We start from the raw sequence: 12,764 nt of genomic DNA, 5'->3' as shown, positions 1-12,764 counted from the left end.
TATTGCTGGCCAATGGAAATAGACACATTTGGAAATCAGGAAGTTGACCTGCTCCAGAAGTGGTATCAGTGATTGGCACCCCAGCATTGGAGGTCCCTTGGGAGAGGAGGGTAGTCTTTAATGCTTACTAATGAGAATCTTCAGAAGAGTTAGTTCATGGGGCTAGACTAGAAAGGTGGGGTGATACACTATGGTAGGGTTCTAGAATTCCACCTGTAATGGAGCTCAGTTTTTAAAAACTTGATAATTTTATATTCTTCCAGGTTCACGATAATACATGGCCTGAGCATTTGCAGGGCATATCCGGTAAGGAATTCCAAAATCCTAACAGTTTGATCAAAGCAGTTTCATTATCTTGTGAATTTGACAGAGAAAAGCCATACAGAAAACAAACTTGGATTGTTTTGCATCAAGCAAAATCAAGGTAATATTCTCAGTAAGAAGGAAAACAATCTGAACTAACTGGTATGACCCAGTAGATGACTCATTTTAACAAGCCAAAACATGACACCAGAGCTGTTCCTAGGAGTCTGGATGGTCAAATGAAGTGATTTCTCTTACAATACAGATTTCTGCTCTTTATCACCACATCACTACCAACAACAATCCCATCCTTCACCTACTCCCATCCCTAGAGATTCTGATTCAGTCCCTCAGTGCTTAGGAATCTCGTTTCCAACAAATATTTAAACACTCATGTTTGGGAACCTCTGGGCAAGGAAACCAACAAATTAGGATAATTTCTGCCATTGGTTTTCCATTCTGACTGCATATTGAATCACTTGGGGAGCTTTAAAAAATACCAGTGTTTGGGGTGGGGAGTTCCTCTCCCAGAGATGCTGACTGTTGACTTTCCTTAGGGTATTGCTTGGCTGCAGTAGCAGCAGGAGTGGGAGAGTCTGACACACAAGCTCTATTGCTCCAAATGTTTGAATTTCTTTTGCAAATGTCCTATATATATGTTTTTCAAAGAGCGCACCTGCCAAAAGATAGAGACAGTGAATAGAACTCTTAGAATACATGGAAGATCTTCTAAACCCAAAAGGCAATCCAAGAGTACGAAGACTGAGCAAAGATTCTCAGTTGTCCTAAGAGGAAAGTCAATAGAAAACTTCTGGAAGTTGCAGCACAATTTTTGTCTGAAGTTATTCTGTCATTCCCCGACAGGCTCTGCTTTTTGACTTATTTGACTGAAATCTACTATGTTACCCTGCAGACTATCCAGACACCATAATTCCAATTAAATCTGGATTTAAATTTAATTTGCAATTTTATTCTGCAATTAAAGCATTTGCATCTTCTGTATTATATCTGAGTCCTTGAGAGCCTGACTTCTGCCAACATCATGATGGCCCAGTCCCTCATCATTCTATTTAACTCATCAGAGTACATGTTGATAGCTTGAAGAGTGTAAACCCTGCCTATACCTTTAGCCAATGGATCAAGACCCAACATATTAAAATGGACATCCTATACTGTCCCTAGATGGTTATGCCATTCTCTGTATATGCCTTCTATTTGTCTTGTCTGGACGCAAGTAATGATGGGAACTTGAAAATGATAAATAGTTTGGTTAGCCTTTTTAGTAAGAGTTCTAGGACATAACTATTTTAGAGTACAAGAGGAATTTCTTGTTGTCAGAAGCTTGCAGAACGCATGTTGTGAATGAAGTAGTTAGAATAGATTTCTTTTGACAAACAAAACTGTTGCAAGTGTTTTAGGAAAGGGAGGGTATGGGAAGGGAAGGCGATATTCTACCATCCCAAAAATAGCTGGGTTATTACTACAGGAAAAGATAAGACGAAGGCAGATTAGTCACATTTCCTTATTTGTTATTGCACCAAAATTATCCTGTGAATTGCAAAGTCATTTTGCACTGCTATTGAGACTTCTTAAATGCATCAAATTACTGAGACTGGAGTAGAAGAAAAAAATCACTTAAATCAAAGCACAAGTCTTCACAACATGAGATAACAGTGAGTGAGTAGGGTTATTAATTCGTATTTGCTTTGCTTTTCTCTCTCTCTCTCTCTCTTTTTTTTTTTTCATTTGGCAACAAGTCCAGCACTGTTCCTTTAAGCTACCTGGTTCCCTCCAGGGGTGCATAGCTGGTAATAAAACCAAGTCTTGGCCATATTAGCTTACTTCAACCTTCTTTGCAAGTCGTATACATATGCAGATTTGCTTCAGATCTTCTTAGTCTGCAATTATGATTCTCACTTACTAATATACTCTTTCAGCATATGTTTATTAATTATTACCTCATGCCATGCACCACTCTCTGATTTATCACCTTGGCTTATGTCACCTCATGTCATAGGAGAGACTCATATACAATAGTGAGGTCTCCAGCTTCCATTTTGCTTCTCTGTTTGCCTCTAATAATAAAAAATAACAACAGCTTTTTGGTATTTACCTCGTGCAATGCAGTGTTCCAAGTGCTTTATATATATTTTTTTATCCTGAGAATCACATGGAGAAGTCTTCATTTTTATCTCCATTTTCTAGAAAAGAAAACTGAGGTATAGTTTAGACTTTAAATAATTAAATAATTTCTCCGAGGACAACACAGCTACTAAGTGGTAGAACTTGGTTTTGAACATGGGCCATCTGGCACCAGAGGCTGTGTTTGTAATCACTATGGAATTTCTGGATGTGTCTTCAAACCCACCATTAGTGGGCAAATCTCTGACCTTTGCTTTGGCTTAGCCCTCCATGATAATGCTTCTACCTGGTTTATTTCACTCTCAAACAGAACTCCTTAGAAAGGATGCTTGAAAGTAAAGACCTGTCCACTGCCTACTTTTAGCCAGAGTTATAAAGACAATTCCTTTTGATAAAGTAAATTGCTGTCTAAGGTGGTGTTTTTAAAATAGTGTTAGAACATCTGCCTTTCCCCAAATGAAGGCTATATTTTCTTTATTATAAAGATATCATATGTTCTCCTCCTAGTTAATTCGAAGATTATTTGTTTCTTTAGTGTCAAGTGTTTTATAAATATGAGGTCTTTCTGTGTACTTGATTTTTCTTGGCTAATGTTTGGCATAATCATTTACACATTAAAAGAGGTAACAGTTTTAAGTCAAGGTCAAAGCCTTTGGTACACAGTACAGTTAGTTCCATTTGTGGCAGAAGTCATGTTGTTCATTTCATAATCCAAAGATGGCACATAATCCAGTATCAAGTGACACATGAACCATTTGTCATTGCCACTTTTCTTTCCTGACACCCTGATTTTTCGGGGACTTTCTCTTAGATTCACAAGATTCCTCATCTTCCATTCATGAAATTCTACTGATTCATTCTCTGTTCCCTATCTTTTGACTTGAGAGATCTATTGGGATGTAAATGAATGATGAAAAGGTTCTAAGAAGAAAAATACACCAAACAGAAAGTCTTTTCCAACATCTTAAGGCAACAAATCATTTCACAATATCCAGAAAATGGTCACATAAACCATCTATAAGGAGAAAGAAAATGAAGACTTTAGACTTAATGAAGGTAACAACGATTGCTGTTGTGATGTTTGTTTTGGTAGAGAACATTTTTGAAGACTATAAGGATTTCCTGAGACCTTGTTGGGAAATAGTAGGATGGGAGGAGATAGAATCCTTAAAATACCACCTCCATATACTCCTATTACACATATCCAGTTACCGGGGGAATCGTATACACACACACACACACACACACACACACACACACACACACTACACCTCACCACATATGTATGCCTCAACTGTCTTCTCCTTTCTCTTCAGCAAGGGCTACCACCTCCTTCCCTTTCCAAAATAAGCGAAGGAATAGGCATTTAATTTCAAATGACAGACTTATGAAAGACATCTCTCGATGTGCTAATTTGACAGAATGCTTCCACTTGGAAATAAGTGATGGTCCAGATGGTCCAGAAAGGAAGTCAGGAGGTGACACTGTGGTCCCAGCCTCAGTTCATTGATCTCTGAAGACAGATAAGTTGAATAATTCAAAACAAAAAAATCACTGAGCTATCCAGTGTGTATCTTTCATTGATCCAATTAACTGGACAAACGCCAAATGCCCATTTTATATTATGCTGTGAATGCCTTTTTTGTTGGTATCATTGTGAAAGTACTTTGTGGTTCCTGAGGGAAAGGCACTCTGTGGTGCTATCAGCAGTTTTTCTCCTTCTGACTTGTTATGATAATAACTTTTGTTTTTATAGTCAACACTCTGAAATTCAGGATAACATGAAACACTCTAAACTTATGACTCAATTTTTCTAGAACCATGGATTTAAAATAGTTCATCTTACCATCCCTATAAAACACTGTCGTAGAAAAGTGAAGCTGTGCAAATGCTATCTTTGGATTTGGATGGACTAAAATTTGAATCACAGCTCTGCTGGCCACTAGGCTGATGGAGAAGACGCTTGTTTGACGCTTTGAGGCCTCAATTTTTTTTTTAAACGTGTTCCTTCTTCTTGGGGTTTAAATGATGATAAAAAATAAGATTATGCATGCAAAGCTTTAACTTAGTGGTGCCTATCTAGAAAAGGCATAAAATTAGCCATGGTGATTAATTATTAATTTAATTTTTTTTTGTATTATACCACTTATTCTAGACTGCTTTTCATATCCAGAAACTTCCTCCAAATTATTTTTGAAATCCAATGTATTTTCTTTGTGAAATATAATAGCTCCATCTAAAGAGAATGGAGAATATATTAAACAGATATCTCCATGTGTGTTTTAGGTTAATATTTTGAACTTCTTTCTCAGTCACAAAGAAATGAATAAATAACAGAAAGGACTTATTTGAAATTCACTTTTATTCTTTCTTCAGCTATTGGTGTTTTATGAAATTGCTAAGGGAAATAGTATAGGGAAAGAAAAGGAGAGGCACATAACATAAACAACAAATTGCCTAATTGTTTCCTGAATCTTTAGACAGGACAGAACATTTCTTCCAAAGTGTTAAAATAAATACCTATTTGTTCTAATTGCAATCTTGTGACCTGGTGAAAGGGAAGAATGATTAGCCAATATCACGGGGCGGGGAGGGGGGGGAACTGAATGTGGTAGTATGGGGAGGACATTCCCAGAAAATCTTGGCCCAATTGTTCATTGCTTACTAATGCTGCTTCCTCCAATCACTGAATCACACAGTCTATCAGCTGAGTCATTAATTTATTTCTATTGAGCAAATATCTATTTGAGTATCTGCTACGTGATAGTCACTGTTCTAGATGTTGGGAATAAACAAATGAGCAAAAGAGAACAAAATCCCTGCCCACGTGGAGATGGCAAAATTAATAATTAAACTATATATGATGCTATATGGTGATACATACTACAGAGCAAATTAAATCAGGAAAAGAGGATGGGAGAAAGGTTAGAATTTTAATGAGTGGGGATTAGCAAGGTGCACACTGAAAAGGTGACATCTGAGTCAAGACTTGGAGGAGGGAAGGGAAAGAGCCATGTGGGCATCTGGGGGATGTGCACTCCAGGTAGAAGGAACAGCATGTGTGGGATACACGCAAATTGAGAAACGAGGAGGCCTGGGGTGAGTGGACAAAGGAGGAAGCAATGGAGGCAGGGGAGGAGGGGTGTCAGAAAGTGTAGGGTCTTGCAGGCCATTCTGATGACTTTGGCTTTGGCTGGGACTAAGTTGTAAGTGTTCGTAGAGGTTTCCATACAGAGGAATGGCACGATCCAACTTCAGTTTTATTGGGGTCACTCTGTGCTGTGTGGAGAATAGACAAGGATCAAGGACTGAAACAGGAAACCAGCTGGGAAGCTATTGGAGTGGTTGGTGCAGGCTCCAGCGGAGGAGGTGGTAAGAAGTGGTCGTTGCTGAAGCAAGCGCCAAGAATTGGCTGAACATAACTGGATGAGGTTTGTGAGAGAGAGAAAATTGAGAACAACTCCAGGCTTTTTGGCCTGAGAAACTGGAAGGGTTGAGTGGACAGCATCATGTGGTTATCTGAAAAATGCAATGCTTGGTTCCAGAAATAAAGCTGCAAATTCAATCAATAGTAAAATCATCCCATGTGCACTGTACTCATTTGGAAAGTGCAAATTTAATTTGAGCAGAGGCTGAGATGACACCTACCATTGCTTTGTCTGGAGACAATAGATGGTCTAAAAAAATAAATCATATAAACAAGACTATGGAAAAGGATCTTTGGGTAGAAGGATGTATCAAAACTTACTAAACGGATTTTTAAACAAACATATTCTCCTGGCTCCATTGCGAACTTAAGCGGAATTAATGGGCAGGGTGTGTCCCAGGTTCGGGTATTTAAAAAATCTCCCTAGATTGATTCCAATGCACAGTTTCTCAACCCCAGGCCTGAACTTTCTCATTGCCAGCCCCTTCCACCGGGTGTGATGAGAACTGCTGTATTTTGTAAAGATAGCTGATGTTTTAGGTGCATGTAAAGCAATTTGGAAATGGTTTGTGTATTATAAACCAAGGACTGGTTACATTTTCGCATTCCTCAGAGTGGGTTCTTGCAGGATCTCTATCAGCATATTGGAATTAGCATGCTCCAAGAAGTTTTGAAGTCATCTAGACCCATAAATAGACTTACTAGAGTGTGCTGAGGCTGACAGACTGACCAGTGTTTACTGGAACTCCGTGAAGAAACATTCAGCCTGTTTCTTTGCTTAACAGAAAGTTTACAGGTTAGCAAAATTGGCCCTGGAGGCAGGAGAGAAAGTGACTTTGCGCATACCATGTACCTGCCATCTCGTTCTGGTCCCGACCTCTCATCTCAGGGCACTTAGCCCAAGGCCCCACAGACAGCCGGTGCTCCCAGCGCTGCTTCCAGAACACTCCACACAGTAGGTCATCAGTAATACCCTAGAGAATAAATGTCCCCATACAGACAAGCACACATACTTCTGTATATAGGATAAAAACTTGAACACTGGAACTCCATAGCTCACAGTCTCGACTTTTTACTAACCTGGACAGATCTGAATTACTGAGATTTTACTGTATTATGAAGGGCGATTTCCTCAAAGTTAAAAAAGCCTTTTTGTTGTGTTTGTTGTTCCCTTTCATTTTGTTTTGTTTTTTAAAAAAATTATGATTTGGTATGAAGTGGAAACAATGAAAGAGCCGTATTTTATAGACTACAGTGGATTTATAGCTAACACTATGATCTACAAACGTGGCATAAAGAATTTCTTCCTTCTGTCTCCAGGGCCATGGAATGTAAAGGAAATGGCTGAACAGCAGCTGCAAACAATTACTAAGCATTTTCAATGGTCTTGTGAAATGCCATGAATTTAGAGCATCACTTCAGAAGCCAGGATTTGCACCCTTCTGAAGAAGTGCATCACCATTGGCCAAATCCATATTATGCCCCTCCTTGGCAAGGTTTATGGATCAGACTTAAAAAAAATGTTTTTTTTGGTGTTTATTTATTGGGGGGGGGAGGGGCAGAGAGAGAGAGAGAGACACAGAATCCAAAGTAGGCTCCAAGTTCTGAGCTGTCAGCACAGAGCCAGATGTGGGGCCCGAACTCACGAACCCCAAGATCGTGACATCAGCCAAAGTCAGACCCTTAACTGACTGAGCCATGCAGGTCCCCGTAAGATTAGACTTTTATTGACGTTCTGTCTTCTGACACACTGACATCATTTCTCTAGCTTTTTCTTCTTGACTTTTCGATCCTTGCTTTGCTTTCATTCTACCTTCTAGAATGTATTTCTTATGATTCCTTTAGTTTTAGCACATCACAATTCATCAGTGCAGAAACTGGCTGGTAGAGAACAACTCCTTTCTGCACATGCAAGAAGAAATTTTCCTTTCGTCCTGTCCAACACAAATGAGCTAATCATGAAATGCTGCCTGTATGAACTTTCCTATTACTGCACTGGGGATTTCTTTCTGAGTTTTAGTGGACTATAAGAGAGACCTTACTGAAGAAATTTAACTCCTTAGACTAACATGTGCAATCCTTCACATAAAATGTAACTGAAGTGTGCATAGTAAGCTATGGTTGCCATCACCAACTTTAACTTGTGTTTAGAGAGAAAATGCTCTGTCGGAGATTGGTAGGAGTGATAGGAGCCTAGAAGAAACTTCAGTGATGTAACCCAAGATTGGAGGGGAAGATTGGGTGGACTGGTGGCATTCCAGGCCTGTTTGTAACCATCACACCAGGCTCTTGATTACACAGTGGCTCCAAATCACATCATGGAGGGTCAGCAATAATTATGGACTCACTGAGTCTTTTGTTAACGATTTACCTTTCTGTCACTGCCATAGTGAAAGAATAACTGCACTGTAATGATTCAACCAAGCTAGGTCAGGATCTGGATGAACAGAAAACTGGCAGAAGCATTAGCAAAGACACTTTGGTCTTTCTTCTTCCATATTTTAAAGGAGTAAATAATTGGATGAAATAGAAACAGACACTCAGGTATGCTATGTGTAGGGAACAGGTCAGATAAAGAATGGCTTTGTTGGTTCCTAGAAGAAAGGGGCTGACTCTGTGTGTTCTAGTCTATCTGGCAGGTATAGTAACAGATTCCCCCTCTGAATTTACAAAATGCAGAGTGGGAAAAGGAACAGAGCTGACCTCAGCCCCACCTCTCTTCCCCAACATCTTGCCTACTTGGCATGGATGCTCTCATCCAACTTCAGGAGCTGGTGGAAGCTTGGAAGCCTTGTCACTTCAGTGCCAGGTGGTTCCAGATCTCAGGGTGAATTTCATGTTTAGGAGATGATCCTTGTGCATTTCCTTCTCTTTGTGAGTCCAAAGCAAAATAAAATTTTCAGATAGTCTGTCCTCAAGTATGGAAAATATTCACGAGAATGAGAATGTCACATATCAAGCTTGAGCAAAAGGGCCAAAGTTGAAGTTTGGGATGCAACCGAGAAAATGAAATAACAGTATCTGAAGGAGATAATGAAAAACATGTAGATATAAATCTAGGGTTAGGATTAGAAAAAAAGTACCCTTATAACTTTGGGATGGATTATTGGGAAACAAACATTTTAAATTGTGAACATCTGAAGCAAAGTTTTAGTTGTTTGCTCCCTCTTCTCAGCACCCCCCGCCAATCAATATTCTTACTAAAAAAGCTGTGTTTGTCTCCATGTGGTATTACTTTCCAGTATACCACATGACAGGGTCATCACCTTCATATGTTGGGTGACCAGTAGGTCTGCACTAAAAGATGAAAACATTCTCACATCAGGATTTTTGATAATGAATGACCTCTGGATTGACTTATTTTTTTGAGGAGTTCATATTTTTAAATTGAATAGGCAATCCTTCTAAGGAGAAAATAAAACATCTGCCCTATGTTTGTAGATATTATAAAGACTGACAGGAAATGAACAAAAAAAAAAAATTGGAGAAATACAAGAAGCCCTACGACTGCTGAGATTTACAGAGAACCTGCCCCAAACTGGAGCCGTTTAAGCTCACGTAGCTGAGGCTGAGGGTGTTGTGTTGTTACTGAAAGATCTGAAGTTTTACATGTGTCTAAGTCTCATCCACTTCTATCGTGTACGGCGATAGGTCAGATTAAATTGAAACACAGAGGAATTAGGTAAACTATGCAGAACTATGCAATAGATTGCAGAGAAAATAAGAAAAAAAAGAAATAATGAACTGAGTTTGTACTTAAATATTCAGATGTGCTCATTGTATGTAGGAATTAAAGACAGTGAGTCCTTCCTTTCCTTCCCAAAGACCCATTCAACTGATTTTCTAGCTTCCTTACCAGCTTTACAGACATTTTCAGAGAAGTTACTTATTATGTTAGTATTTATAACATGTTTAACTATTTTAACCAAGGTGACTTGTTAATCTCAATATAGTCTTACTTGTAGAGCCAGTTTGGATCTCTGAATTCCTTCCCAAAGAAAGTAAAAGTAAAGCAAAATAAAAGGAACATTTTTGGCTCATGGTTTGCCTCGTTCTGGGAAATAAATATCCTTCTAATCTTAGTAGTGATGTTCCTAATTTTGGAATTTTCGTCTCTCAGATCTTTGACTCCCAAAGGTCTTTCATTCCCATTCAATCACCAAAGGTTTGATTCCTCAGTATAGATTCTAATTTTCATACATCAACCTACTAGTCTTTTTAAACATTTTTCATTCTTTTAAATTAAAAAAAATTTTAAACTGTGAAACATAATGTCCATTCAAAAAAGAACAGAAAAATATCAAACTAGCTTTTGGCAAAGTGGTTTGAAGAGAACATTCATGCCACTATCACCCAGATCAGAAATGCAAAACACAACTCACCCAGAAACCCCCTTCCTCTGCTCTTGTCTCATCTCAACATCCTCTCTCCCCTACCATCAGGACCTGTATAATATTCATTTCTTCTCTTTTCTTCTCTTTCCTTCTTTCCCTTCCCTTCCGTTCCCTTCTCTTCTCTTCTCAGAGAGAGAGAGAGAGAGAGAGAGAGAGAGAAAGCACATGCGTAAGTGCATGGAGGAGGGACTGGAAAAGAGGGAGAGAGAATCCTAAGCAGTCTCTGAGTGGAGCACAGAGCCCAACGCAGGGCTCGATCCCATGACCCTGGAATCATGACCTGAGCCAAAATCACGAGTTGGACATTCAATTGACTGAGCCACCCAGGTGCCCCTCCTTGCTTTCTTTATAGTTTTCCAACCACTGTATGCATCCTCAAAATAATATAGCTTTATTTACTCTATTTTTGAACTTTATATCAAGGGAACCATACTACAAATATTCCTTTGTGTCTGGCTTCTCTTACTCAACATTGCCACTCATTCCTGTAGTTCTTTTATTCTCCTTGCTCTACAGTATTCCAGTGTGTAAAGACAACCCATGCTACTGTCGGTTACTATTTGTGTTATTTTCAGATTGGGGCTATTATGAGCATGCTATGAGCATTCTTGTCCATGCGCCCCGGAACATGCCATGCATTTCTTTAAGGTATATCCCTTGGAGCGCAAGTCCTGAGTCACAGTACTACATCATAGGCTTCAACTTGACTATATGATGTTAAACCATTTTCCAGAGTTGTACAAATTTACATTCCTACCTCTATTGTGCGACTGTTTCTCCTGCTCCACATCCTCACCATCCCTTGACATCGTGATACTTTTTGGCTTTTGTCATCCGTGTATTACTTCATCATGGTTTTAATTCGCATTTCCTGATTACCAAAGATGTCGAGCCTATTTTCACATGTTTATTGGCCATTTAGTTGTCCATTTTTGTGATATGCTTCTTCAAGTCTTTTGGCTATTTTTCTAGAAGATTGCCTTTTTTTCCCTTATTAATTTGTAGGAGTTCTTCACCTATTTTGAAATCAAGCGTTTTATTGGATATACATAAATAGGTATATATTCCATATCTACCTACTATACATATGTATGTAGGTATTTATTTATTTATTTTTGCTTTAGAGACAGAGAGAGAGAGATAAACAGAGATAGAGCGCGTGTGCACATACGTGCACGTGGGAGAGGGGCAGAGGAAGAAGGAGAGAGAAAATCCCAGGCAGGCTCCACACTGAGTGTGGGGGGCTTGACACAGGGCTCAATCCCATGACCGTGAGATCACGACCCGAGCTGAAATTAAGAGTCTGATGCTCAGGGGCACCTGGTTGGCTCGGTCTGTTAGGGTCTGACTTTGGGTCCTCAGGTCATGATCTCGTGGTTTGTGAGTTTGAGCCCCACATTGGACTCTCTGCTGTCAGCACAGAGCCTGCATCGGATCCTCTGTCCCCCTCTCTGCCCCTCCCCCACTTACACTCTCTCTCTTTCTCAAAAATAAATAAACATCAAAAAAATTTTTAAAAAGAGGGGTGCCTGCGGTGGCTCAGTCGGTTGAACGTTCGACTTCGGCTCAGGTCATGATCTCGTGGTTTGTGAGTTCGATCTCTGCATCGGGCTCTGTGCTGACAGCTCAGAGCCTGGAGCCTGCTTCGGATTCTGTGTGTGTGTGGGTGTCTCTCTCTGTCCCTCCCCCACTCACGCTCTGTCTCTCTCTCCTTCAAAAATAAACATTAAAAAAACTTTTTTCAAATTTTTAAAAAGAGTCTGATGCTCAACTGACAGAGCCACTCAGGCACCTCAACATGTAATTATATATAAATTACAGAGTATATATTTAATTGGAGACAGAGGATATGTAATAAATACACAATTTTATATATTTATTAATAAATATAACAAATATTATATAATAAATATATAATTAAAAAATCAATAAATATAATAATCTTTTCTTCAGAGAGGCTTAAGAGTAGGAAGGTGGGGTCTGCACTAATGTAATTATTGGTATAGATTTAGAAGACAAAAGAAAATTAGGAGCTTCACTGTCTCAATGTTAATAATGCACGGCCTTCTTATTTACTCTTGTACTGACAAATTCAGAGTATGTAAAATCATTAGCAGAACAGTATGGAAGAACAAAAAGAAGATTCTAAGCCTAGAAGGGACCCTAAAGGTAAATATATCCCATTAAAAAATTCACGTTGCTGATTTGAAAATGTGGCTCTGCCCGAGGACCTGAGAAGTAAAACATAGGTCTTGACTCCTCCTCCAGTGCTCCTAAGAGCCACCTATTAGGAAGAAATCTTCCTCCCGTAATTCCAGTTAGCTTAAGTCTCCTCTTTGAGACTTACTCCATAGAAACTGTTTTTAATGTATTTAGAAAAAAATCAGAGGTGCGAGGAGATGGCAGCAAATTTAGTTGTTCTGTTACTTCTTCTTTAAAAGAGAAAATATTTGGGGAGAAAATGTCCCTTATTTATTTCCTACAGAATGGTGGTTTTT

Source organism: Panthera tigris, chromosome A1 (genome assembly GCF_018350195.1).
Source record: "Panthera tigris isolate Pti1 chromosome A1, P.tigris_Pti1_mat1.1, whole genome shotgun sequence".
NCBI classification, from domain to species: domain Eukaryota; kingdom Metazoa; phylum Chordata; class Mammalia; order Carnivora; family Felidae; genus Panthera; species Panthera tigris.
Note: the sequence above shows the minus strand (reverse complement) of the source record.